At 37.7% G+C, this 15385-nt stretch overlaps 1 protein-coding gene and 1 long non-coding RNA gene across 3 annotated transcripts in view; one reads left to right on the forward strand and one right to left on the reverse strand.

The window, feature by feature from the left end:
- Nucleotides 1-15385, reverse strand: part of LOC133533513 (uncharacterized) — a 223122-nt gene that overhangs the window by 198588 nt on the left and 9149 nt on the right. The gene's annotated exons all lie outside the window — the stretch shown is intronic.
- LOC133533509 (uncharacterized) lies at nt 6370-13919 on the forward strand. Of its 2 annotated transcripts, XR_009801891.1 has the most exons (3): nt 6370-6561; nt 7744-7816; nt 13660-13919. It is a non-coding gene; the product is annotated as an uncharacterized LOC133533509 (long non-coding RNA). The 2 variants fall into 2 exon arrangements; XR_009801890.1 differs by lacking the exons at nt 6370-6561; nt 7744-7816 and adding an exon at nt 9100-12991.

Below are 15385 nucleotides of genomic sequence, written 5' to 3' on the forward strand. Positions count from 1 at the left end.
ATTTGAAAAACCCCAGGAAAATCCAATATCGGCTGTGGGACAAAGGCAACGTGAAGGGATAATGCTCCCTGTGCATAAAGACCCTTCGCTGATGGAAAGCCGTATATAAGCACAACTAAGTTTTTTTTTTTTTTTTTAATTAGTTTTGACGAAATTTAAGTGGTGGTAAACCTAACCTAAGGTGGGTGAGCGTTCTGTAATGTGACGAACCCTGCGCTTCTGACGAGATCTGATAGTATGCTATTTTATGGTTAATAAAGGATAGTTCAACGCGGAACTTAAGTACAACATATGTTAAACGAGTAACGTAGAAGGAAGCATTATGTTTTACTAGTGTATAAGTCTAGTAGGTCTTCCAAACCGGTAGTCGTAGACTCAAATCCCGGCTCGAACCAAATAGATTTGGCTTTAGAAATGTAATTTGATATACCATTCAAACATTGTGTGCAAGCTTGCAGACGCGTGTGCAGTTAGCCAAAACCGTGCTACATTTACGTCAGGGGCGTATTGACTCTAAGGGTGAGGCCTGACGTGCGTAATTTTGTGATTTGTTAGCTGCAGAAATTCTTATGTATGTCGGCAACTCGGCAGACAACTCATTTTGCTTCGCCGTTTGAACCAAACAGGCGTTTTGTCTGAAATCGAATGCAGCAGAAATTGAGCATCCGAGCACGCGGCTCCCAACTCAAAAAAATACGCTCACCTTCACCCTAAGGGTTTATCAAGATTCCCTATACTTTTTGGAAGCTCTGGCAATTCTTCTTACAGACAAAGATAAACAAGTACTGCAGTCACTGTAGATAAAGTTCCGAGCTACGCGTAACTAATCATATAACGACTTCCATATAAGTATAGTTATGGTTAATATAGCAAGCGAAATCCCTAGTTAGCTAGTATTAGTGGCTGGCTTCAGACTACACAATAAAGAGAACCTTTCATTATTATTTCAGGCCGTTTTGTTGACCTAAGCCCGCGAGCGCAGCTGTAACCTATGAGCATATCCAGTATAATGCCAACCCACACACAAATGTGCCACAGAAAATAATGGGGATTTGTTTTCCACAGTCTCTCCGATATATCGCTCTCCTTCTAAGCATGTTTCACATTTGGACATTTGTAGATTTTTAACGCAAAAACAGATGAACAGATTCGGGCAATTTGGAAAACATATAATTTATAACCAGAATTAACATATTTATGACGAAAATAAATGAGTTTAATGTGGTAAATTTAAGTACAACACTGCTAGTGACCGGTCTGTTCCACCAATATGAACCTGACATTGCTGGTAAAGTACAAGTAAATATGCATTGACGCTACGTACGGTCAAGGAATTTAATTTCAGTACCATTTCGTATCTTGTCACAGTTATAATAGTATGAGGTCCCTAGCGACTTTCATATTGATTGTCACTGTGACAATAGGTACGAAATGGTACGGAAATAAAAATATTTGACTATACCGTCCTCAATTATCGACCAAGAAATATTAATCTAAAGAGAAACACCAAAGTTCTCGTATAGTTTGTCATAAATCTAAATTTGGCGTTCATTATTGATTGTCAATTGTCAGTGTGGTGAAATTGGCGCCACGGGGTGCACTTGCAGAGGGTCACTTTAAAGACTTACAGGCAGAGGCTAGTTGAGTATATTTCCAAAATAAACGGCAGGCCAGCATCCATCGACTCGAATTGACCCGGCCCATATCGGCTTCACTGAATAATGAATTAGATTCGCCGTTGTTGCGGAATGGGGCCGCGACTCAGATTTATAGGCTTTTGTCTAAGAATACCTAACTTCAGTGCTATTATTTTGGTATTACTAAGAGAATATAACCTCGCAACAGGAAAGGCTAGAGGAAAGACGTCTAGAGAGACCAAATGAGAAGGGAAATACTTGGAGCAGGGAAAAGAGAAAACGAAATTGAACAAAGCCGCAGAGGAGACCCACAAGGATTATATTGCTGCAAGAAGTTAAAAGTAAGGTAAGGAAGTCTCTAGGTCAACCATTGACGACATTGACTATATCTAAACTTTATTTAAACTTTATACTTCTGATGGGAGCTAATGCGTTTCTTCGTCTGTACAGGGAATCAGAAGCTTCTGATACAAGCAAAGGCCTACCACGAATGAGGAAAAATAAGATAAGAAGAACCATTTCAAATTGTTATAGGGGTTATTTTTTTCTAATCTACCTACTAAAAAAATAAGATACGGTAATAATAGGCGTCAACGCTATTTTAAAACTTAATCATTTCGTAAACGCTGTCGATATATATAAACATGGGTAATAAATAGCTCGACTAACACAATAAGATAGCCGAGTAATGGCAGATATACTGGCGTTTGATGGTCATTAGAGTCGCGGCTTGTTAGCTGGTAATGATCGGAATATGGTAATGGGATAATATATCGACCTAGCTTAGAAGACAAATTTGTAGGCGCCATGATTTATACCAATTCGGTAAACGCTTAGAAACGCTGGGATATTGACAATTTAGCACTGAGTCTCTTCTTCCTCGCGTTGTCCCGGCATTTGCCACGGCTCATGGGAGCCTGGGGTCCGCTTGACAACTAATCCCAAGATTTGGCGTAGGCACTAGTTTTTACGAAAGCGACTGCCATCAGACCTTCCAACCCAGAGGATAAACTAGGCCTTGTTGGGATTAGCCCGGTTTCCTCACGATGTTTTCCTTCACCGAAAAGCGACTGGTAAATATCAAATGATATTTCGTACATAAGTTCCGAAAAACTCATTGGTACGAGCCGGGGTTTGAACCCGCGACCTCCGGATTGCAAGTCGCACGCTCTTACCGCTAGGCCACCAGCGCTTAAAATTTAGCACTGAGTCGCGGTAAGTATATTAAGTGAAATAAATTGTATAGGCAGCAAATTTTAGTCAGGTGAATATTGAGAAAACAAAACAAGACCGCCTTTACATTATGGTTTGTACACAGGACGTACGAAATATCATACGATATTTACCAGTCGCTTTTCGGTGAAGGAAAACATCGTGAGGAAACCGGACTAATCCCAACAAGGCCTAGTTTACCCCTCTGGGTTGGAAGGTCAGATGGCAGTCGCTTTCGTAAAAACTAGTGCCTACGCCAAATCTTGGGATTAGTTGTCAAGCGGACCCCAGGCTCCCATGAGCCGTGGCAAAATGCCGGGACAACGCGAGGAAGAAGACACAGGAAGGACAAACAACACATGCGTAATGCAGGCACGGCTCTGACTGTATAGACACGCGCAAACGCCGGTTGTAACATTTAGAATGATATATCAACTGCCACATCGCTTGCGTCGCGTGTTCGTAACGTACCTAACACCAAGCCGTAAGTCGTGAGAGGGCCTAACCTCCAACATCAAAAAATCTTAAATAGTTATCAACCTCTATCTTTTTTGCATATTCGAACGATAGACGGGCAGATATCTGATGTACCGCTTTCAACGCCATCGCACCCATTCCGTCGCAATCATCATCGCCACAACACAACGGTACCGCGGCATCGTCAGGCAATCCGTCAGTGTCGGCTTTTGATGAATCGCCCGCGCGGACCCAATACATCATATCTATATCTCCTAATCTGAAAGGACCAAAGCGATACGGTCAAATAAAAAAGGCAAACAATTTTGTGCGCTATCCTATAGACTTAACGACTATATTGTAATGCTTATCTTGTATAGTGCAAAGGCTGTTAATACATTTTGAAGGGGGAATAATGTGGCGAATTGTATCGCGATATATGAGCCGCTTATTAGCGGATATGCGAATCAAATGACATGCATAACACTATCAACACTATCAACGCATAATAGAATAGACGAGGCGTGGCTGCCAAATAGGGTGTGTTAATATACCGACTTATAAGCCGTTTATTTTATCAGATAATCTTCCATAAACCTATTTTACTGTTGAAATACTAGGTATTTTGACAGAAACAGCAATACGAGGCAATTTGGTGTCACCTATTTCATCCTCTGCTTCAGTTTGCGTGGAATAGGAGCAAAAGTGAAAAAAGGCCTATCAAGCTTTAGTCTTATGCTTGCTTTTGGTGTGTTGCTTGCTGTTTAGTAACTCGCATGGGATAAGTAAAATAAACATGACTGTTAATGTTCACCATCAAATAATACATGATACTACATGCACGATAGAGATAGTTTGCCTTCCCACGGCTATCCTAGATAAAGAAAGGCAAAGCAAAAAAATCGACTGAGTAAGCAGGTGCATCCGATACACGATCTGACTTTTTGCACTCGGTACTCGCTTCGTTATTCTTAATCTGACTGGAGTAAGACACCCTTAACGGCCTGACGTGTTCTTAAGATAACCAATTATGAACTTTAAGATACCACACTCGTACGTCAGTGGTTAATGGCTAAAAGAATACAGAGACTTGTCCTTAAAATTTATAAGTTTTTCTTACACGGAGGCAACGTAGATCGTAAACAGATTTTGTTGTGAGGTTTAAAGGTTATGATATATTTACGAGTATCAACCCGACATAGTCTGCCTTCCATTCGCTGTCAGTGTCCGCCCGTTATGAAGTGAACTCCAGTCCAAAAAATAGTACTAAGGGCCTACCGCGAACCACGTTCAACGGGTTGCCTCCCTGTCACACTTACGTACGAATTTATAAATGCGACAGAGAGGCAACACGTCGAACGTGGTTCGCGGTAGGCCCTCTGCTGTACAGAAAGGAAACTTCCTACAAAGCCGAAGTTTGACAGCGATTCAGGGCCGAATCATGTTGTCGCTTTCTAATGGAACTATCCCTTTCAGGGCTTTCGGCTATTTAGGGTTGTCAAAATTCATGTAATTATCTCATCTGTGGTTGTGCACGCAAAGGGACGTCAAGTTGTGCCAACCCAGAGCAATGCCCAGCCGAACGGAGCCGAGAAAGCCCGAACGCTCTAGTTTCCTCCCCCTGGTTTAGTGCCAATAGCTCGCATAGTTGCTATCGTCCGTCATAGCACAGACGGAGCGATAATATATATGAATATACCAAAACATACCGATAGACGCCTACAGATATAGTATAGATAAGCAAAATATATGACTTGCTATAAGATATCTTTTGGTAAATTATCGCTCCGTCTGTGACGGGCTTAACTAGTTTGTATGTAACTAATCCTTAAGTTACAACCACGCCGCTCCATATTTAATAAATCAACTAGAACTCGTGTCTAATATAAAATATACCCTACTAGAGCACAATGACCATTTGTAGCGCTTATATCGAGGACATAAGGTTTAAAATGTGTCAATTGAAAGTAATGGTAAAGGGGTGTTCTCACCTGCCAGACACCTGGCTCGTTTTGATGTTTAATCACCCTTTTATTAGTAGCGGGGTTTTACCTTCGTTATACATCATTGATAACACTAAATTGATTCATGGGGTAGTATAAAAGGGATAGGTCACGTGCGTACAAGTTTAATTTAACTAATTATTTTTTAGTGAAAGGTAGTTTTGGTGAATATTCTGATACGGATGATTTTCATTTTAGCTGTATAATTACTAGTGTAGTTATATATTGTGAGGAAGTTAAACTACAGGGATTTAGTTTGAGACATTGCATAGGTAAAGATAGGTAATGACGTTTTTAAATTTCCTAACCCAGAGTGATAACCGGAGCTACATACGCCTCCGCCTCCGCTGGTTGTCTGGGCGTTTATTAATGAGCCATTTATATTTCTATGGACGCATAAACAATAAAATTTAAAAATGAGAGGACTGACTTTCATTTCTTTTATCTCTAAAGGACAATGGGCACTTTTGTATGGGGAGTGTCCCATGGATGTATACTGTTGAGACATATGTCGTTTTAAAGCTCTTAATCGTAGTATTATTTTATTGTATGGCACCAACCTTGGACCACTTGCAGGGACCGAGCTATATAAAAAAAGAAGTTGCGCATAGAAGCAGTTATATTTCCTTATACGCGGGATATAAAAAGTTTTAGCGTATTTTATTCGAAAGAATATAAAAAATGCTTTATGTTTTTTGTATCAACACCAATGATAAAGTATTTAAAGGGACACAATGTACAGTTTTAAAAAATCGTCATTCTAAAAATTACTTGATACACAGCGAAATAAGAGTGTATACAAATGCCATGTATATCATATGAAAAGTATTTTTATAAGCTATTTTTCGTATAGTATAACTGGGGTCAAATCGTTGCAGGGACCAAAATAAAACCATTTAATGAGTTAATTAATTGTAGTTAATTACGCCTTAACTTTTCTACTCAACGCCAGATGTCGCTCTAAAGCAAAATTCTACTTGACGTAAAACATTTATACATAGCGGTAATCTCGTCAGTCTTACTCCATCATTTTAAAAAGTATAGACTAGTTTATGGTTTTCTAAAGTTATGTCAAGATGACTCTGAATGTAATATTGTCAACAATAATTGTCAAAACACGCAATTTAAAATATTCAACATTGTAATTACAAAATAGTATATTTCTAATACGCTATAATTTTCTCCAATCGAAAGGCACTCCATTCCATTGATCTCAGAGAGTATGCTCCTTGATGATCTTCACTATTCATGGGGTAGGTAAGATAAAAGTATTATTTTTTCTCGTATAGCTGCTATATAGCGTTCGACTCCATGGAAAATAAAGGCTCCAAATTATATAAAAAATGTAGCATATATACAAAGTGCAATTTAGATAGTATTCCAGAAAAAAATGCGCCAATGTAAATGCTGAAAAGTTTCCGTATTGTCGAACAAATTCATATCTACTTCTGATCTACGCGACCTTAGAAGTTTGGATTGTCCTACCTAATCATTTTACATTTTATTGTTTTCAGAACAAGAATTATTTTACTTCCCACTGTCTATGTAAGGGGACTTAGAGCGGATTCATACTTTACTATACGTGTCGTGTCGAATGATAGTCCCTATGTCAGTTTCTCCAATTCTATTTTGCGTAGGATAAGTTAAAAAAATAATTAAAAATATGTTTTACCGTATTTTTATTCGTGAAATGTTACCTATATTTCTAAGTTAATGATTGTACTATACTTCAAAAAATATGTCTGACAAACATTTTACATGAAAGCCATTTTTCCCCGTAAAAATGAACCATCTTTTGAATTTATGATAATTTATTCATATTTTAATGTACAGTCAGCGTCAAATATTTTGTAGCAGTCAAAGTGGCCAAATAGTTCGGTACACCATACTAAATATATGGTGTACCGAACTATTTGGCTACTTTGGTTGCTACAAAGTATTTGACGCTGACTGTACTCGGGTAATATTGCAGGCATTATATCAGCACCAAATAAATGCTGTGAACCAGATATATAAAGTGTTTTAAGTGGCGAATAACGTTTCCAAATCGCATTTTCTTTTAACATATCATTCTTTTTTCTTTTTTTTTTGCTCTTTTTTTCACGACCGGTTTGGTCTAGTAAGTCGATGATCCTGGGTTTGAATCCCGGTAAGGGCATTATTTGTGTGATGAGCACAGATATTTGTTCCTGAGTCATGGATGTTTTCTATGTATTTAAGTATTTGTATATTATATATTATTATGTCGTTGTATGAGTACCCACAAAACAAGCCTTCTCGGCTTGCCGTGGGACTCAGTCAATTTGTGTAAGAATGTCCCTATAATATTTATTTATTGTTATTATTATTGTATGTCCGGTAACAGAACTCCCCAGGAGCACTCGGATGTGTAAGGTCGCTACTCCCCAACTTATTATAATTGTTATTACTTTCAGCATTTTTAAGTTATTCATCGGACACTGAGGCCATTGAAGTTTTAAGCTGGCGGCATCAAAATGGAGTACCTAGGTACTGTTTCAAATAAATGGGTGGTAAGTAAGTACATTTGGTGAAGTGGAACTGCTGATGTTGTTCAGAAACGGAACTCTTCCACGCGCGTGATTTGTCTTCTTTGTAAGCGAGTAAGTTTCAAGTACCAAGGTTTTTAGGAACCTTTGTGTCAAGGTAAAGGTCTGACGATGGGTTCCATGAGGAAGCGAGGGAACACCTCAAATCTTATAGGCATATAGTAATTTTGGATTTTCATCAATACTTTAAGCTTTTTAATTCCCACTAGTGGCATTTAATGAAGTGGAACTTCTGATGTTGACCAAAACGGAACTCTTGAACGTGCGAGATTTTTCTTCTTTGTTTTTTTTTTGATATAAGAGGCAAACGAGCAGACGTCACACCTGATGGTAAGCGATTACCGCCGCCCATGGACACCTGCTAAACCATAGGGGTTGTAAGTTCGGTGCTGGCCTTTAAGATTGGAATACGCTGTTTTCTTAAAGTTTTAAATGTCGTATTGGTCCGGAAATACCGCAGGCGACAGATCATTTCATAGTTTAGCTGTATGAGGCAGGAAGTTTCTATAGAAATGCACAGTTGAGGACTGCCAATCATCTAAGTGGTGAAAATAAAAATGTTGTAGCGTAGAGCGCTGACGAAAAGAGGCGACAAGTATTAATCCGAGCAATTCGATGGAACACTCGCCGTAATAGATTTGTCCTGATAAGTTTGTAGAAAGTAAGGTTGTTAAGAAACATCTGTGTCTAGATCCAGATCTGATAGATACCTCAAACCTTATAGAAATACATATAGTTTTTTTTTTGGATTTACATCAATATCTTTAGGCGTTTTATTAAAAAAAAAAGCGACATTTAATCAAGTGGAACTGCTGATGTGTTCCAGAACGGAACTTTTCAACGCACACGTTTTGTATTCTTTATTAAGCTTGTAGTGAGTAAGGTTCTTAAGGTGTACTTAATACATCAATGTCCAGTTCTGATGATGGGTTTCATGAAGAATCGAGGGAATTCCTAAAATCTTTTAGGCATACATGTAATAATTTCTGGGATTTTATTTACATATCAAGCATTATTATTAAAAAAGTGTCATTTGACTAAAAGTAACAGCTGATGTTGACCAGAATGGAACTCGCCAACTCGCGCGCGATTTGTTTTATTAGTTAAGTTTGTAGCAAGTATGTTTTAAGTATTAAGGTTTTTAGGAACATTTGTGTCAAGGTAAAGGTCTGAAGATGGGTCCCAAGAAGAATCGAGGGAATTTCTTAAATGCTATAGGCATATATGTAGTACTTATTGGATTTTCATCAACATATTATCAACTTTTATTCACAAAAGTGACATTTGATGATGTGGAACTACTGATGTTGACCAGAACGGAACTCCAACGCGTGCAATTTTTCTTCGTTAAGTTTGTAGCAAGTAAGGTTCTTAAGAAACATTTTTGACAAAGTACAGTTCTGATGATGGGTTTCATGAAGAATCGAGGGAATTCCTAAAATCTTATAGGCATACATGTAATAATTTCTGGGATTTTATTTACATATCAAGCATTTTTATTAAAAAATTGTCATTTGACTAAGTGTAACAGCTGATGTTGACCAGAATGGAACTCGCCAACTCGCGCGCGATTTGTTTTATTAGCTAAGTTTGTAGCAAGTAAGTTTTAAGTATTAAGGTTTTTAGGAACATTTGTGACAAGGTAAAGGTCTGATGATGGGTCCCATGAAGAATCGAGGGAATTTCTTAAATGCTATAGGCATATATGTAGTACTTATTGGATTTTCATCAACATATTATCAACTTTTATTCACAAAAGTGACATTTGATGATGTGGAACTACTGATGTTGACCAGAACGGAACTCCAACGCGTGCAATTTTTCTTCGTTAAGTTTGTAGCAAGTAAGGTTCTTAAGAAACATTTTAGACAAAGTACAGTTCTGATGATGGGTTTCATGAAGAATCGAGGGAATTCCTAAAATCTTATAGGCATACATGAAATAATTTCTGGGATTTTATTTACATATCAAGCATTTTTATTAAAAAATTATCATTTGACTAAGTGTAACAGCTGATGTTGACCAGAATGGAACTCGCCAACTCGCGCGCGATTTGTTTTATTAGTTAAGTTTGTAGCAAGTAAGTTTTAAGTTTTAAGGTTTTAAGGAACATTTGTGTCAAGGTAAAGGTCTGAAGATGGGTCCCATGAAGAATCGAGGGAATTTCTTAAATGTTATAGGTATATATATAGTACTTATTGGATTTTCATCAACATATTATCAAGTTTTATTCACAAAAGTGACATTTGATGATGTGGAACTACTGATGTTGACCAAAACGGAACTCCAACGCGCGCAATTTTTCTTCGTTGTTAAGTTTGTAGCGAGTAAGATTCTCAAGAAACATTTTTGTCGAAGTACAGTTCTGATGATGTGTTTCATGAGAAAGCGAGGGAACTCCTCATTCTCCTCAATTCTTATAGGCATATAGTCATTTTGGATTTTCATCAATATCTTTAGCTTTTTTTATTCACATTAGTGGCATTTGATGAAGTGGAACTAGTGATGTTGACTAAAACGGAACTCTTCAACGCGCGAGATATTTTCATTTTTTGTTTGTTGTGATATAAGAGGCAAACTAGCAGACGAATCAACTGATGGTAAGCAATTACCGCTGGCCATGGACATCTGTTACACCATAGGGATTGTAAGTGCGGTGCCGGCATTTAAGATAGGAATACGCTATTTCCTTAAAGTTTTAAAGATCGTATTGGGCCGGAAATACCGCATGCGACAGATCATTTCATAGTTTAGCTGTATGAGGCAGAAAGTTTCTAGAGAAATGCACAGTTGAGGATTGCCAACCATCTAAGTGGTGAAGATATAAATGATGTAGCGTAAAGTGGTGACGGAAAGAGGCGGCAGAGATTAATCCGAACAATTCCTCGGAACTTTTAAGTTTGTAGAAAGTAAGGTTCTTAAGAAATATCTGTGCTAGACACCAGTGTCTAGTGTCTAGGTCTGATGATGGACAGCTCAAACCTTATAGAAATACATATAGTTTTTTTTTCATCAATATCTCTAGGTGTTTTATTTAAAAAAAGTTATATTTGATCAAGTGGAACTGCTGATGTTGTCCAGAACGGAACTTTTCAACGCACGCGTTTTGTATTCTTTATTAAGCTTGTAGCGAGTAACGTTCTTAAGGTGTATTTATATCAATGTTCAGTTCTCATGATGGGTTTCATAAATAATCGAGGGAATTCCTGACATCTTATAATTTCTGGATTTTTATTTACATATCAAGCATTTTTATTAAAAAGTGACATTTGACGAAACGCAACAGCTGATGCTGGCCAAAATGGAACTCGCCAATTCGCGCGCGATATGTTTTATTTGTTTATTTTGTAGCAAGTAAAGTTCTTGAAGATATTTGTGTCATAAGGTCTAGTTCTGATGATGGGTTCCATGAGAAATCGAAGAAATTCCTCAAATCTTATAGGCATACAATACATACAGTAATGTTTGGATTCTCGTCAACATATCAAGCATTTTTATTTAAACAAGTTAGTGATATTGACCAGAACGGAACTCTTCAACGCGCGCGATTCTTATTCTTTGTTAAGTTTGTAGCAAGCTAGGTTCTTAGGAAACATTTGTGTCAAGGTCCAGTTATGATGATGGATTCAATGAGGAATTGAGGATTTTAAATCGATTTGAATTCTCAATTGGGAGGAATTGAGGATTTTCGTCAACATATCAAGTTTTTTTTATTTGAACAAGTGACATTTGATGAAGTGAAACTGCTGATATTGAGCAAAATGGATTTCTTCAACGACAAGTATTTTACCTTAGGCGGTTTTTTTATTTATTTCGTTTATAGCATGTAAGGCTTTTAAGGAACATTTGTGTCAAGGTCCAGTTCTGATGATAGGTTCTACGAGAAACCGAAGGAGCTTCTCATATTGTATAGGATAGGCATACATATAGTCATTTTAGGATTTTCATCAATATTACAAGCATTTTTACTCAATAAAGTGACATTTGATGAAGTAGAAATTGCTGATGAAGAACGGAACACCTCAACGACTTCCAGATTCTTTATTTTTATTACTCTTCTTTCTTTTTCATTATTCTTAGAACAGGTATTTCTACTAAGTGAACTGAACTGCTACTATAGTAGGTAGGTAGGTTAAATAGGTTAAAACTGTAAGGATTATTATGTATAAGTAGTCTTTCTTTTAATTAAACATAGGTAAGTAATTCTATTTAAGTATAAGTATCTTTAAAAAAAACATCAATCGACTCTTATCTGTCACTAGTTCTAGTTTCAGAGTATAAAATCCGGGTACAGAGCCACGGCTAGCCGGGTAGCCAGACAGTTCGAATACGGACAAGTTATTGTTAATAAAAAATCTTATCGTCTTGCAAAAGTGAGGTAGATGTGAGCGTAAAGGAAACACAGCAGTTGCATATACTACAAAAAGTTATTGTCATAAATGTATAGGTTTCGAATACATGAATATAAAGTTAAAATGCTGGTAAAAGTATTAGTTTTTATCATTAACCATTTTATATCCCAACAAAACTAAATGCTTACCTAATGTAGGTTACGTTAGGTAATAAATAAATAAATATGTAGGGACAATCTTACACAGATTGGCCCCAAACTAATCAAAGCTTGTACTATGGGTACTAGGCGATGTTAAACATACTTATTTAGATAAATATATATTTACGAATATACATAGAAAACACGCATGCCTTAGGAACAAATATCTGTGTTCATCACACAAAGAAATGCCCTTACGCGATTCAAACTCGGGACCATCGGCTTCATAGGCAGGGTCACTACCCACTAGGCCAAACCGGTAGGCAAAAGGTAAAGATAATTAGGTAAAGACAATGAATAATTAAACGTATTATAAATTGACACCAATATCCATCAAATAGTATAACTAGGTATGCTAAGAGCGTGCTTCAGGCCATTACGTCGCACCTTTAGAATGAAACTAATTTGACTCAAAAAGTACGACTACTTTATATATGTAGTTTGGTAGAACAGTAAGAACTCACTATATGTGTCTCTTTTTCATGCGGTGAAATCCCCCCACCCGGAAAGGGTAGCGACGCCCATTTTATCGACTCTCGAGTCGACTCCAATCTGATACTAATAGTAAGTAAGTACTTACTTAGTAAGCAAATTGTAGTAGTCATCCCTTCTTAATAAAAGGACGGAAGGATTGTAAAGATACTACTTTTTAACCGACTACAAAAACTTTTTTTTTGTATATATGTTAAGTAAGATCTTCGTCATTTCTGAACCAATGTTGAAAATTAGTTATGGTTTGAAAGTGGGTATATAGTTCCAAGATGGTCCTATTTTTGACAAAACCACGAGGAATTAAGGGAACTCCCCAAATCTTATAGGCATTTTTTAGTTTCATCAACAGACCAGGCATTGCCATTCAAAAAAGTGCTATTTGAAGAAGTGGAACTTCTGATCAGGACCAGAAAAGAACTCTTTAACGATGCGTATTTCACGCTAGACGATTTGTCTTCTTTGTTATGTTTGTAAAGAAGCTACTTGCTTAACGAGGTTTAAGGAATATTTGTGTAAAGGTCTAGCTTACATCATGGGTTCCATGAGGAATTGAGGCAACCTCTCAATTCTTGATGGAACGTAAAACTGTTTATTGACATAATTGTCGATAGGTATCCCATCTGCTCTAATTTACCCCACTTGACGGTACTTACATGAAAAAAAACTTCTCTTAAAAATAGGAAACCGACTTCAAACATAGGTATTAGAAAACAATACAAAAACTGTTATTATATTTTCAGAAACCATACGGCAATAATGAGGATGCATCGACATAAGAAGAATCGAACATGGGCAAGATAAAGTTCAAGAAAAAAGCAAATATAATGTGTACTTGTGTGTAGTCAAAGAAAGTTGAAAAATAAAGCATAATTAATGGCCATAGAATACAGAACCAATACACGAACATTAAGACTATTAAAAATAGACATATAGGTTGATCGTACTACTCGTACTAATGTATTTCTTTTGTTCAATTATATTATTGCATTAAAGTTAGATTCTCTAGGTATATATTATTCATAGGTTCTGTATTCTATACGAATTGTTTTAGTGTAATTATTGTACTAAATACCGTTGACCGCCTGTCAACAGTATTTATTTCTACATTACTATCACAGAAGATTTTAGGCCCTTCAGTAGTTTTTGAATTAGTATTTACTATGGACAAATATAGCGAAATGTGAGTTTTTACCTAAAATATCAATCTTTTGTGAACGTGGTGTAGAGTATATACCGCCTAAGACTGAAGTAGCTACGCGGGCAACGGGTTCAAAATAGAATCGTGTTCATGGTCGGCCCATGGTAAAAATAATTAGGTACCCGTAGACCCGCTGGTGAACACTGTTTATGATAACACTTAAAATAAACTCTGTGGACCCACTACGAGAACATATTGGAGAGACTAGAGATAATACACCGCTTTAAGGGCGGTCGCACTCGGCATTGACATCTGGCGTCTAGATGGCGGGTGGACCTCAGCGAATTTCAAAGAAATATTTATAAACATCCAATGACGTTCGGCTCGGACACCAGATCTTCAATCTCCTGATTCCTGTGGAGTCTCCAGGTTCCATCCTCTCCACGTGTGGGTCCTAGGATTTTTCACGCTGCCAGACTCCGATGACTCGGGCACGTAGTCCAGATGGGTGAGGATCGTGCAGCCTGGAGGGCGTACTCTGAAGTTCCAAATGGCCGAAGACCGTCTAGACGTCCTAGGTAGGTCCCGCTGGAGAGACGAAATGCAAAAAGACCTTAGCGAACTCGGCGCCGTCGACTAGATGGAAACGGTTTTGGACAGAGAAGCATGGCGGTCTTTGGTGTCGGAGGCCAAGATCCACTTCGGGTCGCTGCGCCACAGCAGTAAGTAAGTATAAACATACTGTACCTTCTGTGTACCTAACCCAAAACAAGATATTTAAGAAAAACTCCACCCGCCATTCTGACGTCAGGATTGCGGTTGGACCTATGAAACCTTACATTATACCGCACTAAAAGTATGCAGTTATATGGTACAGTCGCCATCAGATATATCGGAGTGGCCGAGGTGCTCATAGATATCTAAACACGCACTCTAACCTCTTGACAGTAGAGGCATGTTCAGATATTCGTGGGTACCTTGGCCGCTGCGATATATATGATGGTGACTGTACCTTCAGTGTACCTCTGTAAATAGAAATAGAAACCGGTGTACCTCTCCCCAAAACAAGCTAGGCTAAACTCATGCACAATATAACTGCATACTTTTAGTGCGGTATAATGCAAGATTTCATAGGTCCACCCGCCATCCTGACGTCAGGTTGGCGGGTGGACCGTTTTGTAAAATATCTCGTTTTGGGGAAAGGTACACTGGTTTCTATTAAAGGTACACTGAGGTACACAGAAGGTACAATATGGTTATAAATATTTCTTTGAAATTCGCTGAGGTCCACCGCCATCCTGACGCTTACCATATATCTAAAGACCGAC

This window comes from Cydia pomonella, unplaced genomic scaffold (assembly GCF_033807575.1).
Source record: "Cydia pomonella isolate Wapato2018A unplaced genomic scaffold, ilCydPomo1 PGA_scaffold_173, whole genome shotgun sequence".
NCBI classification, from domain to species: domain Eukaryota; kingdom Metazoa; phylum Arthropoda; class Insecta; order Lepidoptera; family Tortricidae; genus Cydia; species Cydia pomonella.